The 15,491-nt window shown below is 52.8% G+C and overlaps 1 long non-coding RNA gene across 1 annotated transcript in view; it reads right to left on the bottom strand.

The window, feature by feature from the left end:
* Positions 1 to 4,231: 4,231 nt before the first annotated feature.
* Positions 4,232 to 15,491, bottom strand: part of LOC134473645 (uncharacterized) — a 65,837-nt gene continuing 54,577 nt past the window's right edge. The window contains exons 3-4 of the long non-coding RNA XR_010043996.1: positions 9,835 to 10,012; positions 4,232 to 9,234 (exon numbers count right to left, since the gene is read on the bottom strand). This is a non-coding gene — a long non-coding RNA (uncharacterized LOC134473645). The remainder of the gene's footprint in view (positions 9,235 to 9,834; positions 10,013 to 15,491) is intronic.

The raw sequence follows: 15,491 nt of genomic DNA on the forward strand, positions 1-15,491 counted from the left end.
TCAGGGTATTGAACTCCAATAAATAAAGTAGAAGGAACAAGAAATAACAGTCCACCATGAGGGCACCAAGATAAGAACCGCTCCAGGCAGGACGTGACGATGGGTGTTCTAAGTAGTGAGTGAAACTTAAGGAGAAGCCGGATCATGCATAGCTGCAAAGGATCTCCCCCAAATGTACTAATCACTGCAGTGGTTTACACATCTGTCCATGAACTCACAGATGAGGAAGTAGAGGTAAAGCTTCATTCTTTCCAACTATGGGCCAGACTTAGCAACTCACTTCTAATGTAATGGAGAAACCTAGACGGTGCCACCTTAAACAAGCCACCAAGGGCAGCATTTATAAGTACCTTCACCTTATATGGACCCCAATATGATGTGATGCAAGTCCATGGGGTTTGACCAACAGAAAGATAGGGGAGGTTGGATGCTGTACAAGGTGTCAATTATTGTGCATTCTAATTGAGCTGTGCATTGCATGGAAACTCTCTGTGTTATCTCTGAACTCTTCTGGAAACTTAGTTATTTAAAAGTAAAGCATTATTAAGAAACATGTACCTTATTCTGGGTTCAGGATGCCCAAACTATTGAAACACTGATCTTAGGCAGAGAGGGCTGTGAAAAGTCAAGGCAGTTTTGCAAACAGCAAATCCAATCTTTAGCTTCCTCTGTATGCATTGTATAATATAACTCTATATCACCAAAATGGGCTCCTGATGTGTATTGTTTTATAGCCTACTTGATTAGTAACAATCTCATTGTGAGAGAGCCATGAGGCTTATCATAATCATTGTCAGGGACTAGAGGTGAGAGAGAGTCTTCTGGACCTTTTGGAATTTTCTCTGTACCTATGAAAGTTCTGTGGTCTCCCCATTCTCCCAATACTGTCCCAGCCCCTATAACAGAGGGACAGCAGGACAGAGGTCCCCTAGATCTCAGCACTGCATTACACATGATGAAATCCTGGAAATGCTGTCCAGCAACTGCCCTAAGACTTTCAGAAAGAACTCTGCCCAGAAGCCAGGAGACGTGGGTCCTGGTCCCCGCAGTGGAGCCCTAGGCAAGTGTGTGCCTCCCCAAGCCTATTTCTTCATCTGTGAAACAGGGAGAAGACTCTGGGCTTTGCGTCTTTTCCCAGATTCCTGGAGTGTTCAGAGGAGTCAAGGGAAGTGTGAGGACAACTTGGCACTGGCTGGGCATTGGATAGCAGAGCATAAAACCTGCCCCTTCCTGCTTGGACACTGCCTCCCCGTTTCCTCATCTACAAATGGGACTGGCGTCATGCACAATGAAGGAGACCTAAGGTGTGAATGACACTGGGTATGGCGGCTCAGACAGGGTGGTGTCTTCGATGACACACACAGTGATGGCTATGATGGGGTTTCACCGAGCCCACCCAGAGTAAGCTGGTTGGTCCGTGTGATGCCAGGGCTGTAAACCTTCCCTCACCGAGCCAACCTAAGTTAGCACAGCCAGAAATCCACTAACTAACAAACAGCAAGCTCCATCCTCTGCTGGCTCCAGCCCAGCTCCAGTGGGCATCACAAAGTTGCCCAGGCCAATGGTAGCCAAGCTGCCCAGAACTGGCGAGGGGAAGGGCAGGGGGAACGGCTGGTCAACCTCCTCCAGCCTCCCTAGAGATGTTGCAGGCTTAGCAGGGGCTGCTTGACACATGTCGGATAAAATAAGAAAAAATAAATAACAATGTTTATAAGAAGATTAGCAAGAAGGCAGCAAAATTTCTCTGGGGAGTCCTTGGCAGCATCTGGGAGTGACAGCTACCATTGCCTTATCAGAGGCGTAATGAGTTGCCAGGATTTGGGGTCATTAAAAATCCTCCCTGGCTGGGACCCCTCCCTCGCTCATGGCCTTTGATGGTGAAGTCAGGAGGCGGGGTGGGGGCCCAGGCTTCCTGCCCCCACTGAGCGTCGGCCTCTGGCTGTCCCTGTCGGAGGTGAGATGATGGGGCCCAACTTGGCAGAAGTAATGTAACGTGACGGCCCAATTTGTACCCTCATCCTCTTGGGCAGAGAACCTGTCTCCCTGTGCAGATTAGGCTCCGTTTTATCTCAGCTCCTTCAGAGACAAAGGGCCTGGGGGCTCTGCGTCATGGCCACAGATTCTGACCGCCAGTCTCTGCCAGTGCCTCACTTTGCACATGGAGAAACTGAGGTCTGGGAGGGGCAGAAGGCACGGACTGCAACTGCAGGCTGGGGCTGAGCCAGGCTGTGAGCCTGGATCTGTTATTCCTGGTGCAGCACTGGGTATATGCTCTTGGGTCCCTGCATTCGTGTAGCGGGGACAGACTGGAGGGGAGCGACAAAGGGAATGCACAGACATACCCACCCAGTGGCAGGAAACATGGAGAGATCTTCGGGATCCTCGGTCGCCAGGGGAGACAGGAGGTGCTCAGGAATGAGGACAGCACAGCTGTGACCCAGGTTGAGCGGGAGGGTAGGTGGAGATGCCGGTGTCCTCAGGTCACACACCCACACCAGAGCCAGACACCTCTGGCCTTTCTCATTGTCTGTCACAAAGCTTATCTTCAAGACGTGCAGAGCACTTGCAATGCATCGATTTTCTCAACCACTCACCAATCCCACAGCCCTTGAAGGATGACAAGTTTGGACCGAGGGAGGTGGTGGATAGCCCCTGGTCGGCACCACTGGCCCACGTGGTACCTTTGTGCTCCAGGCAGATCCAGCGCCAGGCAGGGGAACACAGCTTGGTGAGCAGAATGAGACTGGATTGCAGCCATGCCATTGTTCCTTCGCCAGCACCCTTGTACAGAGAACGACCTGCCCAACTGAAGGTGGCAGCCATGCTATCACATTGTGTAAGATGGTTCTGAAGGCTCCTCCAGGGGCAGAGGGTCCCTGCTAAAAAGCTGAGGCCACTGTCATGCCTTCCTGGACTGCGCTGAAGAAGGTGAGGAACCGCTGCACGCTACAAGCAAGAAAGGCGGAGCTCCTGCCTGCCAGGCTGTGCCCACCTCTCCGGCTGTCTCTGTCTGCAGCCTGTGCCCCTGTTCTTCTGTCCTGCTGCTGTAACTCCTCCGCTGCTTCTACCAGACAGGATCGAATGGCAGCTATAGTCTGACTTACCCAGCTAGAGACAGGAGAACAGAGGAGCAGAGCAGCAGAGGGGGCCCCACAGAGCCAAGACATGTGCAGGGACCTGACCCAGAGCCCTGATCCCACAGCAGCTCGCGGGGCCCCTCGTGGGCAGGACCAGCGAAGACCCAACTCCTCAGCAGAAATGTGTCTGTCCGAATATCTTCTGGCCCAGCTCTAATGCCTCTGCATCTTTTTCTTCAGCTGGCCCAGCTCTGGTCAGGCTCTGGGAGCTAAAGCACCCAGAGACTCCAACCTGGGACCCCGGGTACAAGGGACACCTGGGGCTCAGAGCAGGAAGGCGCAAGGGCAGAATCCCAGCATAGCACTAGCCCAGCTGCCTGCCTTTCAGCTTAGGACTAGTACTTCTGTCCGGCAGCCTGCTCCGCGGCAGATCAGGCCCCACGGCTGGACCCCAGACTTAATACAACATAGGCCCAGGGGAGACGCAAGACTGTGGATCTGGGACTGGTGGCCAGAGATTCCTTTCCACAGCTGTGACTCACAACCTCTGGATCTCTGATGGGTTGGGGGAGCTGTGTGGCCCTCACCGGAGGAGCTCTGAGTGACACTCACAACAGCAGGACAACAGAGCTGGCATAGAGTTTACTTCTAAAAAGTAAATTAGAATCAATTCAAGGCCACCCTGAGAAGCTTTCTTTCTCAATTTCTTGAATCCCCACTGCAACACAGGAGATCCAGATAAATAAAAATAATAAATATTAGCTAGGATTTCTGAGGCCCATCCTAGGTGCCAGACTCTGCTGAGTGTTCTATTTGCAAGGTCCTTGTGGATTCTTTGACAATGCTAAAGGTAAAGACACTCTCATCCCACTTTACAGATGGGAACACTGAGTGTCAGTGAGTTCCAGGAGTTACAATGCGGAAGGGCCTGGGCTTCATCAGCCCTCTACTTTCACTCCTACCAGAGCCTTAAGACACTTTCTTCTGTCAGGACCCAGTGGAAGTTACTTGACTAGACCAACATAGGGAAACTGAGGCTGGTCTCCCTGCAGTCCAGTGCCTCCTCTCCTTTGTCGAGAGAGGGTCCCAGCCCCTCACTGTCTCTGAGGGCCTGGGAAGAAGAGACAGGAAATAGAGAAATAGGACCGGAAGCATTTGGTTTTTCTCATCAATGCAATTCATTTCTTTAGGCAAATGGTCTGGGGGAGGGAACGTCACCACTGGAGACCAGGAGTGATTAATTACAAAGGAAACAAGTGACTCACAAGACCAGGGCTGGTGAGTGGAGACTGGTTCAGGGTTGGCTCTGCTGCATGGCTGAACCCTGAGCAGGCCCTGGCTGAGCCCAAGGGGACCCTGCTGGGTGCATCCTGAGGTAACAGGAGGAGAGAGCGTGGTGCCTGGCCTTCAGGAATGACAGCTCCACTGGGCCCCCGAGACTGGGACATACAGAGGCGGAGACTCCAGCCAGTTGCAGGGAGCAGCTCATGGGTGTCCACACAGGTGCTTGCTGCCCACACAGGCGCTCAGCCTGTGTAGCTCCTGGGCCTGCTCTTCCTTGTCCAGGTGACCTCAGCTTTCCATCTTGATTCATCCCATCCAGTGCCACCAGAAGAGTCAATCCCATGTCCTAGTCCCTTAAAACTAGGTAGTACACACAGGGCACATGGGGAAAAAGCAGGATCCTGGGAAGCCTGCAGGAGACATGAGTTCATCCAGGGCTGAGGGCCTTGTTGGAGTCCAAGCTGTGGCATCCAGGTCACCAAATGCAGAAACAGAGGGTTCACAGAGTTGTGTCTTATTTGAAGACCAAGGGCCAAAGAAGGGCTCTGCCTGTTCCCCAGTCACACAGCACATGTGTGGTAGATACAGGACTGAATTTGGTCTCCTAATTCCTCCCAGGATTCTGTGCATATCCTCCTAGAGTGACAGGCTGAGCCTTCCTGGGTCTTTGTTATTGCATCCACCAATAACAAAGATGGGTGTCCATCATGAGTGTCCCTGAGAGTGGCCTGTCTGACAGGCCCTGCAGCGTAGCCACGCCCTCTTCCCCTAGGAGCAATGAGCTCTTCTCCAGGTCTTTGCGGCATCCTGGCCAGTTCAGGGTTAAACCCAGCAGCTCCTCCCTTCTTTCCTCCTCGCTCGTGACAAGCTTGTCCACACGTGATGGGACCCTGGCTAAGAATAGCGCTGGCCGCTCCTGCTCTCCTCAGACCAGTGCACTGCCTTAACACTAGGGTTTGCTGTCTGCAGCCCATCTCTGAAGCCCAAACGGCCTAGGGGAGAAGCAAAGGAGGGCTCAGCGACCCAGAAAAACCTGTCTTGAGCTCTTGTTTCCATGACACCTCTGAGTGTGCCCTGTGCATGCCAGGCTATCTGAGGCCCTGCGAGCAGGAGCTCTGTGCCTCGGCTGTGGCAGTTGAGTCAGAGAAGGTAGGAGGGTCTCCTGGGGTCCCACAGCTGCTCAACAGAGCAGCCAGGACTTAGCCCAGGATCGTTCCTTTCCTGGGAGTAATGCGAAGTCCCTTCTCTTCCCTCCTTTCCCCCCTGCTCAGCTGCAGTCTTAGTGTCCTCTTTTGGTCCTATCCTAGCCTCTGCCCCTGATAGCTACAGATGTAAATTCAGGCACACAGTGGTTAAATGACTTATCCAGAGCCACCAGCTATAAGTGGCAGAGTCAGGACGCACAGGTGGGTGTTCTGTGACTGAGTCTCAGCCCCTGGCTGCCTCTTACCCCGAAGCACTGCCATGATGGTCCTCCTGGTTGCTGTCAATCAAACCTCCTCCCACTACCTCTGCTTGGCCTGCAGCCACCTCCTGAGGGTAAGAGAAAACACACGGGGCATCCCAGCAGGAAACACCGTGAGGGAAGGAAGGAAGGAAGGAAGGAAGGAAGGAAAGAGCTCATCGTGTGGTGCCGTGTCCTCATTCCTGGGCCCTGAGCCCTGGGCTCCTGGGGGAGGTAGGGCGGCTCCCACATGCACTGGACCCTCTGGCCTCCTTTGCTGCTGTGGGTTCAGCTCCGGCTCCCTGCGCCCCAGCATTCAGTTGGCTCCCTTCCAAGTTCTTTTATTAATTCCCTCACTCTCCAGCAACAGAACTTTAATTAGCAGGCCGATTTATCTATATAAATACAAATGGATGGTGCTCCACAGTGGGGCGGGGAAGAAAAAGGGGAGCTGGGCCAGCGGGTTGCCGAGGGCAGAGGAAATGACAACCGAACCTTCCCAGCAACCAAAAATACGACTTTAATATCGTGTGCACTTGTGCATGTGCGCGTGTGCGTGGTCGGGGGCTGCTGATGGCATCAACATGGCAGTGACTGCAGGCGAGATGCGCGGTCACAGTGATGGGGGCATGTGTCCCGAGCTGGACTGCCTCTGTTCTTGGTCTCCTCTCCTAGGAATGACACTGATGTGTTCTCATCTGAAGCTCCTCCCATTCACAGCTCGCCAGAAGGACAGGGGACATGAGACAAAGTCACCGTGTGCAAAAAGCCACTTTTGGACTTCCAGGACACCTGGGGACAGGAAAATGGGTCCAGTGACATCTCAACTCCCAACAGCCCTAAGATATCTGGCCGGGGAGCAGGTCTCCAGGATGCACCCTTGTGTCACGTGGACCCCCGAGGTCAAATCTTTCTCAGGAGTGCCCGAGGTAGTTGGGTTGTTGGGAGCACAGACTAACACGGACTGCCTGTCTCTGCCACTGTACAATCTCAATTATTTTCTCTCTCTGCTTCAGTTTATTCACCTGTAAAGTGAGGACTTGACCAGAGTTTCGCACTTAAATGCTCGTAGTGGTGCCCGAGGCAAAGACCCTGCAGCCCTGTGCCCTGTGCCCTGTGCCCTGTGCTGCTGCCTGCCAGCGGGAGGCACACTCTCAGCTATGGCAGATGGTGACGGGGCAGGGAGAACAGTGTCTCTTATGAGAACAGCTGACAGTTTCTTACCATGGGCTACGCTCCCTTCAGAGCACTTTTCCTCTACTGCTCAGTGTCAAAAAGGGGCCTCTGTCCTGGGGAGACTCCCATCTCACTGGGGAGACAGGATTCACGTGGCAGGAGTTCCCTGGACAAGGCTGGCTGCAGTGATCCTGTCCCCTCCGGTGGGCTGGGCTGTGAGAGGTGGAAGGAAGCCCCTTCTGACCTTAGCACTTCCCACCAGGTAGCAGCTGCCTGTGGAGGGATCATGTTTCCTGTCACAGGAGGCAAGTGACTCATCCTGGGAGACGGAGGTCAGAGACAGTGTGGAGGGGATTTCTGAAGTGAGTACAGCAGGTGAGGATGGGATGCCACCTGTGGGTTCCTCCTCACTCTGGAGTCTAACTGTCCAGCCCTGCTCACGGGTGTGTGTACCCTCCCTGCCCACATGCGGTTCTGTGACAGCATGGGATAGGCACCTTGTCAGAGACACAGCTGCTAGTGAGCGGCAACAATCTTGCAAACTGAAAGGCCTTCATACTGCTGTGTTGGTGTGTGTGTGTGGGGGGGGTTCCCATGAGCAAAAAACCCCTTGCTCCCTGAGTATCCTGAAGAAATGAGCAGGTCCTGTCTGTGGGAAGCTGGGTCAGGCCTCTGCTCATCTCCCTCCACATTGGGACCCAACAGCCAACATACTAAGCACCTCACCCCCAACACACATGGGCCGCCTTCTTCGGCTTGATGCACCAGCCACTCTGTCCCTCCCTGAGGTCAGACCCTGCCTGAGGCCAGACCCTGCCTGAGAGATAAATTCTCATTAATCCCAGCAGCTGGGAATCAGGGAGTCTCCCCAGGACACAACAAGCCTGGGGCTATGGGATTGTGGCCTGTCCCATCTCCAAGCTCTTCCCCATCATGCTGGCCCCAGTGACCCAATGTTCCAACTGTCCTTGGAGGCGACAGCTGAGTCATGTTCCCCAGAGCTCCTCCCTTTCCATTCTCCTAAGCCTTTGTCTGCTGAATCCAGGGACCTGCCCCTAAACTGGGGCAGGGAGACCTGGAAGTCCCCACCATCCCTCACTGGCTGTGTGGCCTGAATTGGAACCTGCATGAGCAGGCTTCCAGCTCAGGCCTTTTGGATTATAAACAGAATCCCCAAAGGGCAAAGAGAGGGAGTCACCATCACAGATAGGGACCAATTCCTCCCAGGAGTCAATTCATTCCAGCAAGATTCTGCTCTGTGAAGTCTTGGACTCTAGCTCAGATTTTTTTCTAAAGCTCCCGATACTTCCTTGTCCCTGAATGGGACAGAATGATGTAGGCTGAGTACCTCATGCTCCAAGGAGGAGTGGCCAGCATGTCTGCACCACCAGCGTGTCCTTGCCACCTCTTGGCACCAGAGCTGGTCGCCAGGAGTAGAGGGGTGCGCATTTCTCCCAATGTTTGCAGGATCCCACGTTCCTAAGCCACCTTCCACCAACATGTGGGTCTTGGCCATTTGTGCTCTCTCCAAGAGGCTGTCCTCAGCCACCAGGTCAGAAACGGCCACCCCCACTTGTGTCCCAGCTCCACTTGTTTCTCTCTTTGTCCTCACAGCACCCAAGTCTCTCCGAAACCTCACAGCCCGATTCTGGTGATTGTGGCTGTTTTTCCAGATCAGAAAGGAGGCTGCTCATCTTCTCACTGTCCTGACCCAGCCCCTGATGCCCAGACTCATTTAAACCTGAAATGTTAAGTAAATAAATGAGGCTGTGAGTGGCCCTGTGGATGGGTCCCTGAGATGGCCAGGTGCAGCACACAGAGGAAGACAGGTTTGGGCCACTGGAAGACAGCCAGGACAGCCCAGGAAACAGCTGGGCCTGCCGGGGCCGGCACCTCCTGTTTGTCTGCCCTTGTGGCAGTGGTCTGGTCCCCTGAGTCCTCAGCCAATAGGAGAGAAAAGCGAGAACAGCATAGGAGAAAGGATGGGCCAGATATAACTTTGAGACAATGAAAACACAAAGGCCACCGGAAGAGGTAGAGGGGACAGGAAAGGTCTGAAGGACCATCACTCATCAGAGGCAGGACTGGCCATCCAGGTGTCTCTTCAGGATCAGCTCCTCCTTCCTGTTGTCTCTCAGCAAGGGATGGGTGACAGGAAAACCCCTCCTGTCCAGCCCAGGGCCTCCACCCTGGAACCCAGCTCTTCATTGTTCCTGGCCAGAAAGTGAAGCACGGATTGGGCTGGAAATTTGCCTAAGGTCACAAAACAGAAATGACCAGACGTCAGCTATCCCTGATCCCTGAAAAAGGCTTTCCCCACGCCCCAGCCCACTGCAGGGGTGTTTGCATCAACACCATCAACTCCACCCGCCAGCCGGCTCCGCATCAGCCCCAAAAGAACCCTGCTTGGGCGTCAGCCACCTATTCTCGGCAGCGCTCGCTGTCCAGGGCCTGGTGTCTGATCGTCAAAGCCTAAAAATAAAAAGACAGATTGTCCTTTTTGGCTGTAATTACTCCCTAAAAAGACCCAGTGGGGAGAAAGAGAGGAAAGAAGAAAAAAAACCCCAAAGCTGAATATCCATCACAGGCAGACAGTCACCAGGATGGGAAGGGTCTGTGGGCATAGCAGGGGGCTCTGGGCTTCCTGTCCCCAGGACCCCTCACCCAATCACAAGCAAGCAGGCCATGGCCACTGCCACCAGCCCTGTGGACTAGATGGAGACGAGAGGCCATGAGGGTGAGCTTAGCCAGCTGGGGAGCCACCACAATGGCAGCCTTCTCTTGAAACTCTGTTTTGTCATCCTTGCAATGGGTAAGAATTCACTCCCTTAACAAACATGTATTAAAGCCTACCATGTGCTGGAGATATTGTTGGAAACAGGATGGTCAATTCCTTGGTTCTGTAGAAGTCCATCTGTGCACGTGGGGAGCAGGGCCACATCTTCGGGTGACTGGGGAAACACCTGGGTGTGATGGTGAGCCAGGGCGGTGAAGGAGGTAATGATGTGCCCTGACTCATCTCCTCTGGTCACTGAGTGAATAGGCGAGAAGGGACAAACCAGAAGCTATTCCATCAGTCAGCGAGGGAAGTAACATGGCCAGGACAGGAACAATGGCAGTGGCCATAGAGAGGGGGATAGTTGGATTCCTCCAGGTGTCTTGACTGGTAACGACAGGGTGCAAAGTTCGCTGTCCTGGGAGGTGATGGGTGCAGGAAGAGCTCTGCTTTGGCCATGGTGGCTTTAGATGCCTACTTGGACATTCATCTGCATAAATAAATCATGGTTTGGTGTCTTGTAACTTTTCTACTTTACAGTGGTACAAAAGCAATATTCATTCTCTAGACAATATATATTAAAATTTGAGTTTTGAGCTTTTCCAAGGATGGTGGCAAGTGGTATGGTCCTCTTTTGAGGTGCTGTAGTTCCCAGTCAGTCACCTGCTCCCTGGAGGAAAACAACCCACAGCCTGGTTTGCTGGGCTGCTAAGCTACACCTTTTAGCAGGTTAGGTTTATTGCATGCATTTTTTTCAGTACTGGGGAATCAAACCCAGGGTCTTATGCATGCTAAGCGAGTGCTCTACCCCTGAGTGATATCCGCAGTCCTTAAACATGTTTTCACTTACTATATTTTCGCCTTACAATGGATATACTGGGATGTGGCCCCCAGGCATCGGCAAGCACCTGTGTTGTAGAAACAAACGTGGAGCCAAGCATCCAGGCTAAGTTGAAAAATGCAAATGGAAGCTTTGAGCAAGGGGTTTGTCTGCAAAACCATGGAACTATATGAGGTGACCTAGGTAGAGACGGAATAGAAAAGCTCAGTATGGGGCTGAGGGTCTCCAACAGCACAAGGCTGGACACCCAGAGTCCACTAAGGTGACCCAAGAGGCGATGATGAAGGAAGTAGGGAGACAGGGAAAAGACTGTCCTTGGGGGAGGAAACTACCAGCAAGACCATGTATTGCTGGACCACAGGACAGATGAGGACACAGGGGCCTGAGCTAAGTAACGCACAGGTGTTAGTGAGCTTGTCAATGCCAGCAAGCCATTGTAGTTCAGGTGGGGACAGCTGGAGGATGGTGGACCAGAGATAGCTGACAGCTATGGGTTGGTCCACTGCTCAGATGGCTGAAGGGGAGCACAGGTCAGTGGGGGTAGGAGTGATCAGTAGGTGGGACACATAGAGCATCCTGAGGCCCTGGGAATGATGGACTCATAAGGAAGAAACTTGCAGTTCAGGACAGCACTGGAGCCAAGGTTGACAGGACCAGGGGTGACAGGAAAGGTCTCCCCATTGGGGCACACTGTGAAGCACTGGAGGTGGAGGAGGCAGCATGCTGGACTGATTGTGGAATGGCCCAGAGCTGGAGGTGGCTGTCATGCTGTGTCCTAGGGATAGCTGGAACTGAGTGGAGCAGGGCCACTCTTCCTGTGCTCAGGAGCCTGACCGCTGTGGGTCCTCTGAACCCAGCAGAACACAGGGCTAGTCCAGAGCCCGGGACTGGTACTCTGGGAGCTGAGGGAGGGGTAAGCGTGAGAGGAACAGCAGAAGCAGGTCACCCCAGGGCCAGGCTTCCAGGACACCTGTGGCATGTGTGCCTGACTTGTTCACCTTGAGATCTGTCCCTCAGTCCTTCCTCTCTACGGTAGGGGACCAACTCTTGTCAAGCCTCCAGCTCAGAAGGCTTCCACATAGGGAGGCCAAGGGGAACACAGTTTGAGTGTGGAGCAAGGAAGCCTGGGCTGTTTCTCCACGCCCTCTCTGTTGGGCATGTGTCCCCAGCAATATCTTCTCTGTACCCTCAGCTCTCAGACCGATGCCTGGGAGACTGCACCCCTTGTCCTGGTGCAAGGCCTCGGTGCCATTGCCCATCTCTGCACTGCTGTCTGTTCCATTCCCTCCTCGGCTGCTCCAGCATCTGGGAGCCAATTCCCTGCCCTTAGCACCCTTGCTGTACGCACCAGCAGCCCTTTCCTTTCAAATGGCTTCACTGCCAGGTGGGAACCTGGCCTCTGAATGGTTCTCAGGATAAAACAAGGTGGTGAACACAGGCAAACGGGCAGCAGTGGGCTCAACATATCCAAAGCATGAACAAATGGGCCCTGGAGGGAAGCAGGAGTTCAGTTCATTCATTTTCTACCTCTCTAGCACCTCCTGTGTGCCTGCCCCTCTTTCCAACTTCCCAGAGGACTCGGAACACGAGTTGAATGCAAGACACCGGGCCTTCCCCCACTTTGGTTTCCGGTTTTGTTTACTAGAGAATTTGTTGTTTCTGTCTCTCCAGATGCCTAGGAGATCAAGCCTGGGAGGTAAACAAGAGCAACTGGGAAGTGGGTACTCTGGGCCACTCTACATGCACAGCACGAGGGCGCCCCTGGAGTGTACAGGGCTACAGAGCTGGGCTGGGTTCCCTCCAAGCTGCCCAGAGGGCGAATGCTCCTGCTGTGGACCCAGCCCCAGGCCAGGGAGATTGCACACACTTCCCCTCCCCACTCTGAGGAAGACATCTGAGGTCAAGGCAGGCAGTTCCTGTGCTCACACCTCAATCCCCAGGTCTACCACTGAACACACAGCAGCAAGTAGGAGATGTTTATAACCCTGACATTTATCAGCCCTCTCTGGCACAGGCATGCTCTCCTGGGCTTCCCACCTGCACCCTATACCCAGCAGTGCCAGCCCACTTTAACGTTTGTCAGCCTCTCCCTGAGCAGAGCCGTGAGACCTCTAGAGCTGGATGAGAGGCTACTGAGCCTGGACTCCCGCAAGACTTGGAGGAGAACCCCGAGGCCCAGCACACTTGTCTTGGAGCTGGCCTGACCCTGAAAGTTCATACTTTCAGTCAGGCCAGTTCTGGGTCACCTTCTGGGAGTCACACTTCTGTGGTTCAGACAAGAACTTCTGTGGAAGCCCATGTAAATGAGTAATAAATGGGTAAAATGGGTCATTGTGACAGCAAAGGTGATCACCATCCACCATTCACCCTACACTTAACTACGAGCTGTGGTCCATCACGCCCTCCACACAAGGTGTTTTAACCCTCACTATACCCTAGCAGCAGGTCCCGGTACCAGCCCCATTCTCCAAGTAAGGAGCTCGAGGCTCTGGGAGGCTGGGAGCTTTGGTGTGACAACAGAGTCCATGAGCCACAGGATTCCAGGCTGTGTCTTCCCGTGCTGGAGGGGAGTGTGGCCTGCAGGTTGCAGCTGCTACAGGGTCCTCATCTTCATCAATAACCACTTTTTATAAGTACCTGTAACCAGGCATGGTGGTGCATGCCTGTAATCCCAGCACTTGGGAAACTGAGGCAGGAGGGTCACCATGAGTTCAAGACCAGCCTGGGCTACACAGCAAAGTTTTGTTTCAAAAAGAAAGAAAGGAAAGAAGGAAGAAAGAAAGGAAGAAAAAGAAGGCACTCGCATTGGACCAACCCTAACATTGGGATTACAGAAGTGGTCATTACAACCCAATCTCAGTATCAAGTGCCTTTTAAAAATCTCCAGGGCAAGGCCACATGGGTTGGGTTATGAATAAAAACACTGGTGGGATTCTACTCACATCAGCTCGCTGTTTAACCTTTAACATGTCTCTTCCTTAGCCCTTTCCCCTCCCCCATCTGTGAACTGGCCCGCAGAGGCCCGAGCTAATGAGCTAATGGCTGGACAGGGCTCTGGGAAGCGGGTTAAGTGCTCTCCGTGCAAGACCCCATTAAAGCCATTATCTGCCGGCTGAGCAGGCGTCACTTTGCAAGTGGACTCCGAGTCTACCGGTGGACATCCCATGGAGGGCTGTGGATACAGGAAGGAGCACCCCCTCTTTAAAGCATCTTTCACCTTGAGGCCCACCTGACATGTGCCAGGTTAGCCTCCCCAGGTTCCAGGCCCAGCCTCAGCAAGCCAGCCCTGGAGGACAAGGACGATGTGTCTTAGCTCAGCCCCACCCCCAGTCAGTTCACTAATGCCCTCTAATGGGCCCATTTAGCAGCCCTGTCTCGGCTGTCACCGTAGCAGCTAATTGCTGCTCCTCCTCCAAGCCTATGAACCCTTTGCAATCAACCACCCATACCGGCCTCTGCAGCCAGGGAGATTCCACAAGCCAGCTCAGGCAGCCCGCTCCACACACCCTCCCAGACAGGCTCTTGGGAGAGACAGCAGGGCCTGTGACAGGAGGCTGGGGGTCTGGGGGCATAGGACAGACTCCCCACCAAAGCTCCCTCTGCAAACCAGGGAGCCAAAGGCCATGCTGCCAGCCACAGCATGGACTCTGGAATTCCTGGCCGCCCTGACCTCAGTTTTACCCTGCCTCTCCCAAGGACAGTGAGGAGATGGGACCCCACCAGTCAGAGGGATTGAGGTTCTATCCCATAGGTGAGGGAGGCAAAGACACATGAACTGATGCCCAGTTATGACAATCCTGGGAACCAATGTCTTGGTCACCTCTTGAGGGTTGGCCGAGGCTTCGAGGCTGTGATAGGGTTTGTTGATTGATCAGATGGATAGCCAAGACCCCCTACTGCTTAACCCTGCTCACCCCCTCCCCTCCAAGTGAGCATGGGGCCTGCCCTCCAAGGGGATGATGGGACCCCAACCTTCTCCTCTCCCTGCCATACACGCACCCAGGCCCAAAGCAACAGAGCCAATTGTGAACTGAAACCTTGAAACATCAGCCAAAATAACTTTCTTTCTTATAAACTGTTCCACTCAGAAATTTGTTGCAGTGAGGGAACTCAAACCCTGCCACACACCCTCCTTATCTTCCCTTGATGAACGACATGGTCCTGCCCTTCCACTCCACACTTCATGCCCCAAAGGGACACAGAGCTGGGCCTGGCTTATTCTGCAAAGTTGGAGCTGGCTCAGCTTTCAGACCCTCAAGCCAGGCCCAGGCCTCCCCCAAATGGCAGGAAGATGGGCAGCCATCAGGGTTACCCTCAGCACTTCAGGGAAGCCTTTTTTTCCTTATATAAAGCCTCTTTTTTTTTTTAATTTAAAGAGAAAAAAGAAAGAAAAAAAAGCAGTAAGAGGGTACAAGTAATACAGAATTTCAAGAAAAATATACAGTAAGAAATCACTAGTTGATAGATTACATATTGTCATCTTAGAAACAGTTGTCCAAATTACAAAATTAAAGCATACAAAGTGGACATTCATACAGTGAGATTGCTGACAGTTCTGTTCAATGATCCAACAAAAACTCAGTAATATGGGTTTCTTTCCTACACACTTAAATATACATGCAGTTATATCCTTTAGACCACTTTCTTTTCCTCCCTTTTTTACAATAACAATTACACTTTTTGGGCTTTATTACTCCCACAGTTCTGATTACTTTTTTTTGAAGAGAATAAAACCAAATATGACAAAACAAAACAGAGTCAGTGAGAACAGAAGGACAGGCATAGTACATGATGCAAAAATAGAATACCAGGTGATCAAAAATGGTTACCATTATGTCTCTTGCTATTTTAAAAAGAGTTGCCTATATCATCAGGTACAATAGAATTGACCAA

Source organism: Cavia porcellus, unplaced genomic scaffold (genome assembly GCF_034190915.1).
Source record: "Cavia porcellus strain 051 isolate PalLab524CR breed Dunkin Hartley unplaced genomic scaffold, mCavPor4.1 scaffold_28, whole genome shotgun sequence".
NCBI lineage: Eukaryota > Metazoa > Chordata > Mammalia > Rodentia > Caviidae > Cavia > Cavia porcellus.